Consider the following 15,426-nt stretch of genomic DNA (forward strand, 5'->3'; position numbering starts at 1 on the left):
CAAACAGTGGTATACTACCTCACACCTATTAGAATGGCTTCCAAAAAACAAGAGATAAGAAACACTTATTTCTTATGTCGAGGATGTGGAGTAAAGGAACCCCTGTGCACTGTTGGTGGGAATGCAACATGGTGCAGCCACTGTGGAAGACAGCATGGAGGTTCTTCACAAAAATAAAAATAAATACCATATGATCCAGCAATTCCACTTCTGGGAAGATATCTGAAGGAAGCAAAAACACTATGTCAAGGAGATATCTGCACCCTCAGGTCACTGCAGCAATATTTACAATAACCAAGACATGGAAACAACCTAAGTGTCTGTCAGTGGATGAAGAAGTTATGGAATACATATGGAATATTATATATATGGAATATATATATTATGGAATATTATCCAGCCACGGAAAAGGAGGAAATTCTATTATTTGTAACAACATGGATGTACCTTGAGGGCTTTGGGCTAGTGAAATATCATTGATTTGGCCTAGTTGGGAACCAAGGAAATTATTTGTCATAGTGGCAACCAACCTAAGAAGGTTGTTCTTAACCTATCTTCCATCATAGAGTCTAAAAAAGAGGGTCACTGGCTTTCCGAGCCAACTTGCAGCTGCTCATGTTCTACGTATTTGAGAAAACAGGAAGGCATTTAAGGAGACATTCATTAGCCTGGTTATTGCTGCTTCCTTCCAGCATTGTCTAGTGAGGGTACAATGGTTGGGGTTATGGCCGCCACTTTGCCAGCCCTAAGGAAAAAGCCAGAACCTCACAGAGCCATTGACCCAATGCCCTGGATGGATCAGTTCTGAAACCACCTGGATCTAGACTCTTATGATGTGTGGTAACTAAATGTCTCTGTTGTTTTAATAAATTTAACTCAGTGTTTAAAAAACAAAACAAAACAAATGAAACTCATCTGGTGACAGAAGTCAGATTTGTGATTACCTTTGTGAATATATTGCTTGGAAAGGACTTGACCTGGGTGGTGGTCACTTTGTGAAAATTTATTAAGCAGTATACTTATGATTTATGCATTTCTCTCTTGCTATGTCATACTTCTGAAAAGGGAAAAAGGAAAGTTTGTAAAAAAAAAAAAAAAAAAGTAAAGACCAAAGGAAAAAGAGAAAGTCTGGTGGTATATTGGCAATTTTATTTCCTAAATAGCTTTCAAATTCATCCCTCCTTTCACTCCCATGAACGTAGGCTGTAGGCCAGGCCTCATTAACTCTTTCTTTCTTCTTTCTTTCTTTCTTTCTTTCTTTCTTTCTTTCTTTCTTTCTTTCTTTTTTCTTTCTTTCTTTCTTTCTTTCTTTCTTTCTTTCTTTCTTCTTTCTTTCTTTCTTTCTTTCTTCTTTCTCTTTCTTTCTTCTTTTTCTTTCTTCTTTCTTTTTCTTCTTTCTTTCTTTCTTTCTTTCTCTTTCTTTCTTCTTTCTTTCTTTCTTTCTTCTTTTTTTTTTTTATTATTGGAGTTCAATTTGCCAACATATAGCATAACACCCAGTGCTCATCCCATCAAGTGCCCTCATTAACTCTTTCTTAGTCTCCTGCAATAGTCCTTCCTCCACCTACATTCTCATAAAAATTCCTCCGCACAGAGCCAGGGGGAGCTTCCCAAAGCACAAAATATAGAAATCATGGGCCTACTCCTCAGATATAACAAATTTGCATTTTTCCCTATTCCAGATTAAATACTATTATAATTTAAAAATAAAAAATTAAGATACAATTTAAGTTCAGTCTCTCTATTCCACAGTCTGTCCCAAAGGTTAACCATTATCCTGAATGCTAGTCCTTTCAAGTCAGACCTTAGTTGGCCCATTATATGGATGCATTCCTGAGTAGTGTATAGAACTGTTTTATGAGTTTTAAATATGTATATATGTTAAAATTATCAAATAGTATGTATTTTTATAATCTATACTCAACATTGTGATTTTGCAGTATCTACGTGAAGGAATGTGTGTTGTTTATAATTTTTTTTTTAATTTTTATTTATTTATGATAGGAACACAGTGAGAGAGAGAGGCAGAGACACAGGCAGAGGGAGAAGCAGGCTCCATGCACCGGGAGCCCGACGTGGGATTCGATCCCGGATCTCCAGGATCGCGCCCTGGGCCAAAGGCAGGCGCCAAACCGCTGCGCCACCCAGGGATCCCTGTTTATAATTTTTTACCCAGAGATTATCTATATAGTGGGGCTTGTATTTTCTGTAGGAAAACCCCAGCCTCAAATTATTACCTTGATTTTATACTTTTCTTTCATTTCAGATTTAGGGAACTTCTATTGATCTGGTCCATGGATTAATGGGGGCATGGAACTATTATACTTTATTCAATGGAGAGAGAGAGAGAATATTTTCAGAGTAGAAATTCCCTAAATATTTTTTTAATCCAATAGATGACTAGAGAGTCCCTCTTGCAGCTTATTTATATGGAACTTGTGTGTGTGTGTGTGTGTGATAATATGTGCAAGTACTTATATATATTTGCAAATGCATGATTGTGTTTCTCTGGATATGCATACAAGTATGTGTGAGCGCATCCAAATATACGTACGTCCATGTTCACTCTGTTCCTGCTGAGTGGGAGATACAAACTGTTAGGTGGCATTTGTGGAGATGCTGTGATGTTTGCGGTGACAGTGGAGAGGGGAAATAAAGGATAATTGCCACTCTGGTGACCAAACTGTGGAAAATGTGGTCCAAACAGCTCTCAGTCAGAAACTCTCCCTATGGAAGGTGCCTGTTTGGGGGCAGGGGATGTTGTGGAATCCATTCTACCTAAGGAAACATTGTATTGCTTTTGCATCTAGGGTGTTGGGAGGAGGAGTGGAATGAATTTTGACATCAATGGGACAGCCTCAATGGACAATGGTCCCTGTGGACTTGATCTCTTTCCTGCCAGTTGAAGCTGATGTGCCAAATTTTCACTTTTCATTTTCTTTGTAATCCTCTGAGGCCAGTTCCTGCCACATGCAGGGGCCCCTTTCCATCCCATTAAGCCTCTGCCTTCTATTTCTGTGCTTCTTTTCCTCTCATTACTCTGGCATGTGTGGGCAAACAGAAACTTTCTACCAGCGCTGCCACTCGACATCTTTCTCCTTTGGCTTGATTCATGGGATGCTGTCTGGGGGTCCACCGTTATTGGCACAGGAGTTCCATGACCATGATGTCACCTCTGCTCGGTTGGGGGACCCCAGCATGAATCAAGACATCAGAGGAAATGAGTGGTGATCCCCCAAGGAGACAAGCTCATAAAGTCATCATCAGTGACAGCAAAGGAAATTAAGGAAAACCAAGGTCAGAGTTATAAGAGTACAACCAGTGTTTGTTGATTCATTCCTCATTCATTCAAGGACTATTCATTGAGCTCCTACCCTGTGACTTAGACATAGTTCCTGCCCTCAAGGAATTCACAGTCTAGTGAGAGAGATAGATATATGGACAAACAGAAAGAGACATAAGCCCAGGATACTATGGAAACCCAGAGGAGAGGAATCTAAAAGGCAAAAAGTTCAGAGAGGAAGCAAATCACACACAGTGATCAAGAACATAGACTTAGAAGCAGGGAGACTTGGGATTGAGTCTCCATTCTGCCACTCAACAGTAGAAGCCACCAACTAACGGACCCTCCATTTCTTCAGTTGGATGCTGCTGACAATATAGCTATGTGGAATGGGCTGATTAAATGACATGAGTTTTTAGCATAAGGTCTGATTTGGTGCAAGCATTTAAGTGAAGATTCTATTTTATTTTATTTTTTTTAGCAATCTCTACACCCAATGTGGGGCTGGAACTCATGACCCTGAGATCGGGAGCCACACACTCTTCCAGTAGAGCCCCAAGTGGCACCCCAAGTGGAAGATATTTTGTTATATCTTATAGAGGTGGTGCTTAATGCTAATATTTGAAACAACATGTAGGAGGTAGCTAGAAGAAAAGCGTTTTAGTGGTGTTCTAGGCAGAGAACACAGACAACCTTGTCCAGAGGTCTGACACATGTAATGAGCTGTTACACCATTTGATATGGTTGAAATGAAGGATTCATTCATGAAAGTAGTGGAAGCTGAAGTAAGGGAGGTAAGTAGAGGCCAAATCATGCAGTACTGTATACCTACCTAAGAAGTCTGAACCATTTTCTGAACTCCATCTTTAGAGATTTAAGAAAAAGAGTAACATGGGGCACCTGGCTGGTTTAGTTGATAAAGCATATGAATCTTGATCTCAGGGTTGTAGGTTGGAGCCCCACATTGGGTATAGAGATTACTTAAAAATAAAATATTAAGGGACACCTGAGTAGCTCAGTTGGTTAAGTGTCAGACTCTTGGTCTTGGCTCAAGTCATGATCCTAAGGTTGTGAGATCAAGCCCTGCGTCAGGCTCTACACTCAGCAGGGAATCTGCTGGAGATTCTCTCTCCTTCTCCCCTTGCCCCTCTCCCCTTGCCCCAAATAAACAAATCGTTTTTTAAAACCTTAAGAAATGGTGGATCCCTGGGTGGCTCAGCAGTTTAGAGCCTGCCTTCGGCCCAGGGTGTGATCCTGGAGACCCGGGATCGAGTCCCATGTCGGGCTTCCTGCATGGCGCCTGCTTCTCCCTCTGCCTGTGTCTCTGCCTCTCTCAAATAAATAAAATCTTTTAAAAAAACAAAATAAAACCTTAAGAAATAAATAGAATAATATGATTAGATTTGTATTTTTTTAAAGTTACTCTGAGGCAACTTGATAAAAGTGTCAAGAACATTAAGTACATTCATATAATTTGATCGAATTATTTTACTTCTAGGAATTTATCATTAAGGAAGTAATCTGAGATAAAGGCAAAAATTTATATGTGAGATGCATATTGAAGACTGTTTATAATAACAAAATTAGAAACAACCTAAATTTTAAATAATTGAAAAATGATTAAATACATTATGATAGGGCACTGTGTGGCTCAGAGTTTGAATATCTGCCTTTGGCTCAGGTCATGATCTTGGGGTCCTGGGATTGAGTTCTACATCAGGGTCCCTGCAGGGAGTCTGCTTCTATCTCTGCCTATGTCTCTGCCTTTCTCTGTGTCTCTCATGAATAAATAAATAAAATCTTTAAAAAATACAACATGATACATCCAACCGATATAATATTTTAAAGCATTCAAATGTATTTGACAACAGTGAAAGGTATAGGAAACATTCATAATAAAATGGCAACACAAAAAGAAGAATTCAGAGCTTAACTTCAATGGTTCTGGTTTTGGTTTAAAAGAAAGAGAGAGGAAAAAAAAGAAAGAAAGGAGGAAGGAAGAAACTATACCTAACTAACTAACAACTAACTAACTAACTAAATAAATAAATAAATTGATTTATCTCTGTGTAGTGGAGTTACTGGTAATTTCCATTATGTTTTTTGTTTTTCCATACCTTCCATATCTTTAGAGTGACTATGTAGCTTTTACATTTTAAAAATATTTTTATATTTAAAAATATTTTTTATATTTAAAAATATTTTTTAAAATTATCACTCTTATAGACATTGTACAGAATAGAGATTTATGTAGGAGAGAAAGAAAAAAATGAGACAATTGGTTGGTTCTTATATTAATCCAAGAGAGAAGGATAAGATTTTGTTTGCCAAGACATACCCAGAAGGGATATGTACAAGCAGGGAAAGATTCTAGAAATATCAAGAACTAGAACTGAGAGGATCTCACTGCCTATTAGATATGGGTGAAATCACAGAGAAGAAATCAGGTTTCTGACTTGGGCAATCAGGTGGAATGTGTACTGATCTCCAAGAGAGACAAGACAGGGAGAGGGCAGTTTGGAGGACAGAGTAGCAGAGATCAAAAAGTCTGCTTTGGATATGTTGAACTTCAGGTGTTTATGGGAGGGTGAGTGATCACATGCAATGAATAACAGAAAAATAGGTTCTGCAGTGTGGTTGTTCATTCATTCATCCCTTCAACAAACATTCAGTGAGTATCTACAATAGTGCCAGACAATGTTTTGGTTTTTGGCAAGTAGCAATGTACAAAACAAAATAGAGCTTGCATTCCTGTTGGGGGCTAGAATCTCTATCTCAGAGCAGACATCTGAGCTGGATATAGACTTTTTGAAGTCAACAACTGGTGCAGATGATGGACAACCATCTGGGCATAGTGGAGGTGGAGAAAGCCACAAGCAGTGAATGGGATACATGGCCCCGTGGGGGAGTGTGGAATGAGAAGTAGGCTTACGGGGGATCAAGGTCAGTCAGGCTGCTTCTTTTTCATAGTTTAGGAATTGAACTGCTTTGATAAATGTCTGCAAACCCCCCCCTTAAATATGATTTTTCTGTCTGTACTCAACTTCCAACCTAGCCACCACTTCTGTGAGAGGGGGACAAATTACTGTCTCTCTTATAGATTTGGTTGTCTTGTCTCTAAAATAGTAGTGATATGACTTTAACCTGCATCAATATAACTTGCCTGCTTCAGGACCTCTGCACTCTCTGTTCCTTCTGCCGGAATGGCCTTCCTTATGTTCTTCCCCTGCTTGCTTGGCTCTTTCTTGTCATTCAGGTCTCTGCCTAACTAACATTTCTGCAGAGACAACTTTCCTGACCCCCACTGTATAAGTCAGTATAAAGCCAGGCCATTGCTATTCTAGCACTCTTTTCTAATCAGGGCCTGGTATTGTACTGATTGTTTGTTCTCCCACACCCCAACCAGAATGTGCCATGAAAGTACAGATCGAGGGGCACCTTGGTGGCTCAGTGGTTGTCTGCCTTTGGCTCAGGTCATGATCCTGGGATTGAGTCCTGCATCAGGCTCCCTGTGTAGAGCCTGCTTCTCTCTCTGCCTATGTCTCTGCCTCTCTCTGTGTCTCTCATGAAAAAATAAATAAAACCTTAAAAAAAGAAAAAGTGTGGATCAAGCTTGTCTTGTTCTTGATGACAGTTCATCTAGAACAGATCCTGGCTCAAAAAGGCAAGCAGTAGTTTTTGAATTATCTTGAATTAGTTGAATAATTTAGAACAAATAAGTAAGGGATTTTCCAATTATAGGAGTAAACAAAAAACAATTATTAAATATTTCTATGTGCCACGTACCTTGTTAAAGTGCTGGAGATGCAAACTAAAATAGTATTTACTTCTTCTTCTTCTTCTTTTTTTTTTTTTAAGATTTTATTTATTTATTCATGAGAGACAGAGAGAGAGGCAGAGTCACAGGCAGGGGGAGAAGCAGGCTCCATGCAGGGAGCCCAACATGGGACCCGATCTTGGTCTCCAGGATCACGCCCTGGGCCGAAGGCAGATGCTAAACCACTGAGCCACCCAGGGATCCCCTCTTATTTACTCCTTATTTGCAAACATGTTTACAATCTCATGGGAGATACAGACACTTATGCAGCTAATATAAGATAGTGAATAAAGATTGGCAGAGGTTTGAGTTAATGTGAGGAAGGATCTGGAGATGTATTGTATGCTGAGGATGGAACTAGGTAGTCTCAAGGTCCCAAATTAGAATACTAAGACTGTGGTATCAACTTGATATTCTGGCTCATAGGCTTCACTGATGGAAGATAAGATAGGAGAATAGGTCAACTTTATAGTCTATAGTAGACTGTGAACTTTTTATCTGTCTAGTATATCATATACAGATGTGTATACAGAAACGTAATAGGTGATCAGTAAGTATTCTTTGAATTGAAAAAATCCTATCTCTGGGGCGCCTGGGTGGCTCAGTCAGTTAAGCATCTGACTCTTGATTTCAGCTTGAGTCACAATCTCAGGGTCATGAGATTGAGCCCTGTGTGGGCTCCATGCTCATTGGAGAGTCTGCTGGACATTTTCTCTCTCTCTCTCCCTCTGCCCCTCCTCCTGCTCTCTCTCTCTCTCAAATAAATTAATAAATCTTTAAAAAAATGAAAAGAAAAAAATCCTATCTCAGTCAGAGTTGGAGAGTTGGTCAGAGTTGATACATACCTATTATTCAGCCTTAACAAGGAAGTAAATTCTGACACATGCTACAAATGAATGAACCTTGAGGACATCATGCTACATGAAATAAAACAATCAGAAAAGGACAAATAAAGTATGATTTCACTTATATAAGTTATATAAAATAGTCAAAGTAACAGAAAGAAGTAGAATGGTGGTTGTCACGGTCTGAGAGAGGAAAGAACAGAAAATTGTTTAATGGGTATAGAATTTCAGTTTTGCAAGATGAAAAAGTTCGGGCAACTGGTTGTACAGGACTGTGAATATACTCAACACTACTGAATTGTACACTTAAAAACAGTTAAGATGAGGGGCATCAGGGTGGCTCAGTTGGTTAAGCATCTACCTTTGGCTCAGGTCATGATCCCAGGGTCCTGGGATTGAATCCCTCATAGGGCTTCCAGCTCAGAGGGGAGCCTGCTCCTCCTGCATATGCTCTCTCTCTCTCTCTCAAATAAATAGATAAAATCTTTAAAAAAATTTTTAATGGTTAAGATGATATACTTTATATTATGTATATCTTACTACATTTAAAAGTTAAAAAAAATATTAATAATAAAATTCAGAGTGTGTGGCTGGTGATTCAGCCGTACCTGGATCTGTGTTATTTTGTTCTCCCGAGAAGTTAAAGATATCAAAAAAGTCTATTCCCAGTGAGAGTTCCTCCTGCTTCCAGATTTTGTGGACTCCCACGAAGGGAAAAGGGAAGCTGAGGCTCAGAGAGGTTGTATAACTTGTGCAAGCTCACACTGCCTGCAGAGACAAGGTTCTGTGAGTAGAATCCAAGTCTTTTAACTCCAGTTCAGTGCTCTTCCCATTCCACTGGCAATCAAGATCAGGGCCAGGGTCAGGGTCAGGGTCAGGGTCAGGGTCAGGGTCAGAGTGAGCCTCTGCAGCCACCTCTCACATCCTGAGGCTGCCTAGAGTTCCCCTGTTTTCACCACAGCAGACAGAAAGTGCATTCCCTTGACATCTCTGGCTAAGTGTCTAATAGGAGCCTCACATTGCCTTAAACTGAGCCTGTGATTTGTTATCCAATGATATACTTCTGAAAATAATTTTTGATGATAGTTCACTATGTGGTTTTTGGAATATGCCTTAGAAGGAATTCAAAGAATTGAGTCACATTCCTATAACAAACTCTTTCCCCACGTACTTATTTTTGAGAGTAAGCTTTCTCAGTGCTAACATCTGCAAACATGAAAAATAGGGACAGAATTGATGCTTAGCCTTGTTCCATTCTAGCAATAAATATACATCAATGGGTACATGAACTGAGTAAAGAAAATCCTCATATATCTCATTCTGAGATTCATTTCTAATAAAATTTTACTTTATATGTTTAAGATTTTTAAAAATCCATTATGTATTTGTTGTCTGGTCAATTGTGCACTATTCATAATTATTATAATTCAGATGGAATTTTTTAATATTTAGAATTACATGGATACAGGAAAAAGAACATTTTACATTTCTATTAATATCCACATTTTTGTTAGATACATGGTATAGTGATAAATAAAAGACTTTCAATCAAATAATCTGCACTAGGCTAAGATTCTGGAGTGGAGGTAAATGGAATAAAAATGTGAGTTCAAGGAATGAAAGGAAGTATATAAAATTTCTGATTCTTCTGCTCTTTCATCTATTTTTTCAAATAAATGTAGCATCAGAATGCTATATTTAAATTCAGCTGGATACACCTAAAAGATACTTTTATAATTTCAATATTTACAAATTGCCATTAATTACCATGTCTGCAACTATTTAAACTTAAAATGAATATTTTTTCCAGATTTGTGAATTTATTTATGAGGAAGTTCATATGACTGCATAAACATCAGATTCTATCGTGCATTTACAGAATTCTCTTAATTAAAATAATTAAAAGCGAATGACATTGAGAGAGTGCTGGGAAATTCCTGGTGGCCATTCATGTAAACTAAACACCATGCATGGCATATACCTATATATATATACATGTGTATATATACATATATATATGTATATATGTATATATATGTATGTGTGTGTGTGTATATATATACATATATATACACACACACACTATAGTGACCTGCATATATCTACCTGACTGGGATTCAGGGGTGGATGAGATCATAAACATACAATGGACAATTTTTTTAAAGATTTTATTTATTCATCACACACACACACGCAGGCAGAGGGAGAAGCAGGCCCTACGCAGGGAGCGCGACATGGAACTCATCCCAGGTCTCCAGGATCCTGCCCTGGGCTGAAGGCGGCGCTAAACCGCTGAGCCACCCGGGCTGTCCTACAATGAACAATTTTAGATTCTAACTTAAAAATGTGCTTTAGATTCCATAATTTTTTTCATATTCTTTCGGGGGTAGGTGAAGCAAACAAACTTGAGTACTACTGGCAGAGACCGTGCTTGATAAGTTACTCTGTAAAGGGTGCAGATGGGGCACCTGGGGGGCTCAGATGGTTAAGCACCTGCCTTGGGCTGGGGTCATTTTCTCTAGTTTCTTGGATTAAGCTCCCAGCTCAGCAAGGACTCTGCTTCTACCTCTCTCTGTCTCTCTCTCTCTCTCAAATGGATAAATAACATCTTTTTTAAATAAAGGGGAAGGGTGTGGAGAAATGGGTAGGAAGCTGGAAGAAGATAGGGAACCAGAAAAGATTTTGATTTCTGGTTTGGCTTTAGTTTGCTTTTGTTTCTAAAGACGAGAAAGCGTGTGTGCCCACGGGAAGGATTCAGACAGTGAGGGCCAGCTGCGGGGGCGGGTGACAGTACCAGAGCCCGGGAGTCCCAGAGCAGGCGAGGCCTAGGCAAGGGCCAGGGCCGCCTGCAGACCCCGGGGGGCACCCCCTGCGTCTACCTCCGCGGTCAAGCCCGGGCTGGAAGAGCCGCTGTGAGAGTGCGGGAGGCCGTGCCGGGCTGCTGAGCCAGAGGGAAGCAGCCACTCGGGAAAGGTGGCAGGACCTGGCAGCTCGGGGCAGGAACTTATGGGTCAGCAAGGCGGCGTGCTCCCAGCGGGAGCCGCGTTCCTGGGGCCGGCGCGGGTCAGGGCGGGAGGGAGGGGGGCTCTAACCAGCCTGGGAGGGTGGCAGTGGCCGTGGGCTTGCAGCGGGGGGGGGGGGGGGGGACGGGGCACGGCGGGGGGGCGGGGGGCGGCCTGAAGGTGATGGAGCCTGGCCTCGGAGCTGCCGAAGGAGCCAAGGCAGCTCAGGCTGAGTGAGGACCACAGCGCACCACTGGACCTCTCAGGGTGGAGTATGGGCTTTTATATAATATACATATAAATACATTTTTTCCCTCCCAAGAGCACTTTGTGATGATCCAATTCTCCTTTTCCTTCGTGTAACAGGCCCTGCCGTCGTTTTCCCGTGTGGAGGATCCCTGACTTCGGGGGGACGAGAGTGGCACTATACATCACATATCATACAGAGATTACAGTGGCACTATAGGGGCGACCCCCTCTGCCCCCTTTCCCGGGCGCCCCCGGGGACCGCGCGCTCAGCGGGTGGGAGGTCGAAGGAGGCGGTGACTGGGAGCCCGGGGGGTGGGGGGCGGGGACCGCGGGGAGCTCCTAGCGCGTCCCCCTCCCGGGCCTGGGCTCCGCAGCGCTCCCTGCAGCTCCTGGGGTCCGGACCCGGCGCGGAGCCTGCTGGGTCCCAATTCCCTGCTTTCTATCCCCTGCACACGGTGTAGACCCGAGTGCGGAGCGCCGCGTGCGGATTCGGGGACCCGAGTGCGGGACGCTGTTTGCGGATTCGGGGACCCGAGTGCGGGACGCTGTTTGCGGATTCGGGGACCCGAGCTCGGACCGCCGCGTGCGGATTCGGGGACCCGAGTGCGGGACGCTGTTTGCGGATTCGGGGACCCGAGTGCGGGACGCTGTTTGTGGATTCGGGGACCCGAGCGCGGGACGCCGTTTGCGGATTCGGGACCCGAGTGCGGGACGCCGTTTGCGGATTCGGGGACCCGAGTGCGGGACGCTGTTTGCGGATTCGGGGACCCGAGTGCGGGACGCCGTGTGCGGATTCGGGGACCCAAGTGCGGGACGCTGTGTGCTGATTCGGGGACCCGAGCGCGGGACGCCGTTTGCGGATTCGGGACCCGAGTGCGGGACGCCGTTTGCGGATTCGGGGACCCGAGCTCGGAACGCCGCGTGCAGATTTGGAGACCCGAGTGCGGGACGCTGTTTGGGGATTCGGGGACCCGAGTGCGGACCGCCGCGTGCAGCCGGGGGGACCCGGTCTCCGCAGAACCTCCGGGGGGCAGAGGAGGGCGGGGCAGGCACGGGCCCCACGGGAGTAGCCCGGCGCTTCCAGCCAGGCCTCGGTTTTGAGAGGAACGGGCTCGGGAGGGAGGTTGAACACGAAGACTTTGCGGCGGTGGATTATCCGTGGGGGAGGCGTGGCGGCCGGAGGCTTTGGATTTCCAGGCTGCACCCGGGGGACTTTTCTGGAGGGAAAGGCAACTTTCCAGCCCTTTGAAGTGACTCTGTGGTGCCCCGGCTCGTAGCAATTCCTGCAGAGAGTCCTCACAACCCTATGATTAGATATTAGTCTGCTTTTTCTAAGATAAGGGTTGAAGTGATGCACCATCATCTAGGTGGTAGGGACAGATTTCGGGTTGATGCAGGTCTGCCGTCATGGCCTTGGCACCTGTGCCAGTGCCCTCCAGGGGGTACCAACTCTACTGGGTGGGGAGGGGAGAGAAACTGATGATTAGCAAAGTAGTAAGCACTCTATCTGGTGCATGCTAGAGGCGAGGGAAGATGCCAGGGGTCATTTTTGTGTACTTGATTGTTTCTTTGTGCCTCAGCGAAGTATCCTCAGAGGAGTGAAGTGGAACCTGGTCATTGAGGATGAGTAGGGAATTACACAGCAGAGAGGATGCTTTAGGCCCAGGGAGCAGCAGGTTCCAAGGGCCTGATATCGGGCCCCACACAATGGAATGATTAGAAGATCCTTAGGGAGCCTCCACCCTTTCATTTCACTGAGGAAATACCTGGAGGCCCAGAGAGGGTAAGGAATTATTTAAGTTCACAGAACAAAAGCGACAAAAGTAGGCCTAGAATGCAGGTTCTCTGCCCTTTACACTGTGCTCTAGGTTTCTTAATAACTTAATGGTCAGACTTACCCTAAAAAAGTAGCTCACACACTAGATAAGTACTTTATATATCTGAGTTTCTTTTATTTCTGGGAACAACTCCACGAGGTATTTGGGCACAATGCAATATTTTTACAACTGCTTTGCAATGGAGAAAATTGAGACAGAAGTGACTTACCCAAAATCACTGCAAATCTCAGCCCAGAGCCCAGGTTCTTTACTACTCTTGTCTGTAGAGATAAGTGAAGTAGATAAGGAAAGACAGGCATGACAAAACAAGCAAAAACCTTTCAAGGTAGAAATATGTATCACCCCCTTATTCAGAGGAGGGCCTGAGGCTCAGAGATGTTCCGCGGGCCTGAGGCTCAGAGATGTTCCGTGACTTGCCCAAGGTCAGAGTGAGAAGGTGATGGAGCCTGCACAGGAGACCAGGCCTGAGGTCTCTCTGCTCCAACTAGCACAGTCCCACCTGAGCTAGAGAGGCAATCACAGCCCTCCTTCCCTTGACTCACATCTTTCTGACTCTCTGCCTTGGGGATATGGGCCTCTGGAGGCAAAATAGCTCTATTCCTGGCCCAGTTATGTGGTCAAATATCGCTTTTCCCATGAGGAATTTCTTGCCCAAACAGGACAGGGACCTGGGTGTCCTGGCTGCCAATGTGGTAATTTTCTGCATTCCTCCTTACTTTCTCCTTGCTGCAAGTACTCAGGGGATCTGGATCACATTATCCCTGAAAACCTAAGTGTGAGATGCTTTTAGCTCTGGGGCCCTTTAGAGAAGCAAGTTGGTAAAGCAACTTTGGTTTAGGTTTACAGGTTAAGAATCAAAGGGGCAAAGCCCGGTCAGGACAGTCTGCACTGGAGGCATGGGGCCTGCTGGAACTCAGTTAGCACCTCTTAAATCTGGGTGAAGAGTGACGAATAGAGTTATGAATTGGGGGTGGAAAAATGAGCCCCCTCCCCCGCCAAGTATTTCTCTTCACGAGTAACCCTCACTGACCTAGTGAATAAGATGCATGAGACCTTTCAAAATTAATTTAGCTCCTCTGGCTTGTCTTCACTGCTAACTTAGGTGTCTCTGAAGGCTTGGCTTCTAGAAGGGATATTTAGAAGGAGGGCTTCTACTGTGGAAGGCAGCTCTCGACTAGATTCCAGGAGGTCTGGGGGCCTTGAGCCAGCTCTGCCAATTCCTGGCTGTGTGACCTTGCAAAAGGCTTCCTTCTCTAGATCTCAGTCATTATTCATTCAGTCATTCAATAAACATTTCTTGAACCCTGATGGTGGGCCTGGCACGGTCCTAATGGATGAGACAACTAACAAGACAGCCCTACAGTGGAAGAACTCACAGCCTCAAGGGGAAAACAGACAAGACCAGACATTGTGAGTGGGCCCTAAACTACTCTGGGGTGTGGGCAAAGGCCCCCTGGAGGAACTCGTGTCAACAGGGCCACGACAACCTTTATGAAACCTTCATGAACATTTGAAAAAAGTGCCTCTCACCTTTTTTTTCTGGGCAAATGGCAGCCCCATGCCAGAGTGCACAGCCTGGTAAACAACCCAAGCAGATATTTGTGCTTCCAGTCGCCCCCTGGGCTGGTCACTCCTGCCTTGTCCACAGGTTGCAGATCTGACCACTGCAGCCCTGAATGTTGAGACTGACGTGTAAAGGTCCAGTAGAAGGTAAAGGTAGAAGAGTCCATTTCAGGCTGAGGAATGAGCACGTGTAAAAGCTGCAGGCTTGGGAAAAGGCTTCCTTCACTTTGCGGACCTGCATGTGTTCTGTGTGACTAGAAGGGAGAGTGAGTGGAGCCCCAGGGAAATTGAAGAGACTAGGTTGGAAGGATTGGCAGAGCCACTTATTCACTCATGAAGCAAACAATCAGTGAGTAGTCGCTCTAAATTTAATGTTTAAACATGAGGGAAGTAATAGTGAACAAGGTCTACCCAGTCCCCTGCCCTGGAGGAATTTACATTCTAGTGAGATCCTGATGGGCCTCTGGTTATCTATGACAATATCATATGGGACCTTCCCTCTAGCATCGCATATGATGAGATAGTGTGTGTAAGAGCCATTTAAGAACTGGGAACTCATGGATCGTTCAATGAATAAACACTTTTAATCTTAATCTGTGTGGTCAACACCAGGCCCAAGCATTTGGAGGCCTGTTCCTGACACCAGCCAGGCACCTACCTAATCCTACTTTTGGGACAGAAGTGACCTTTGGTCACAATACCAATGGTGCAGGAACTGTGACACCTTCCTCCATCTGCTGTCACCACCCATCCTGACCGGGAAAGAAATCTCTCTCTGGGTCAACCAAGCAGGCTGGGTGACTTGTGACTTGCTGGGGTCTGTATGGGA

Source organism: Vulpes vulpes, chromosome 12, assembly GCF_048418805.1.
Source record: "Vulpes vulpes isolate BD-2025 chromosome 12, VulVul3, whole genome shotgun sequence".
NCBI classification, from domain to species: domain Eukaryota; kingdom Metazoa; phylum Chordata; class Mammalia; order Carnivora; family Canidae; genus Vulpes; species Vulpes vulpes.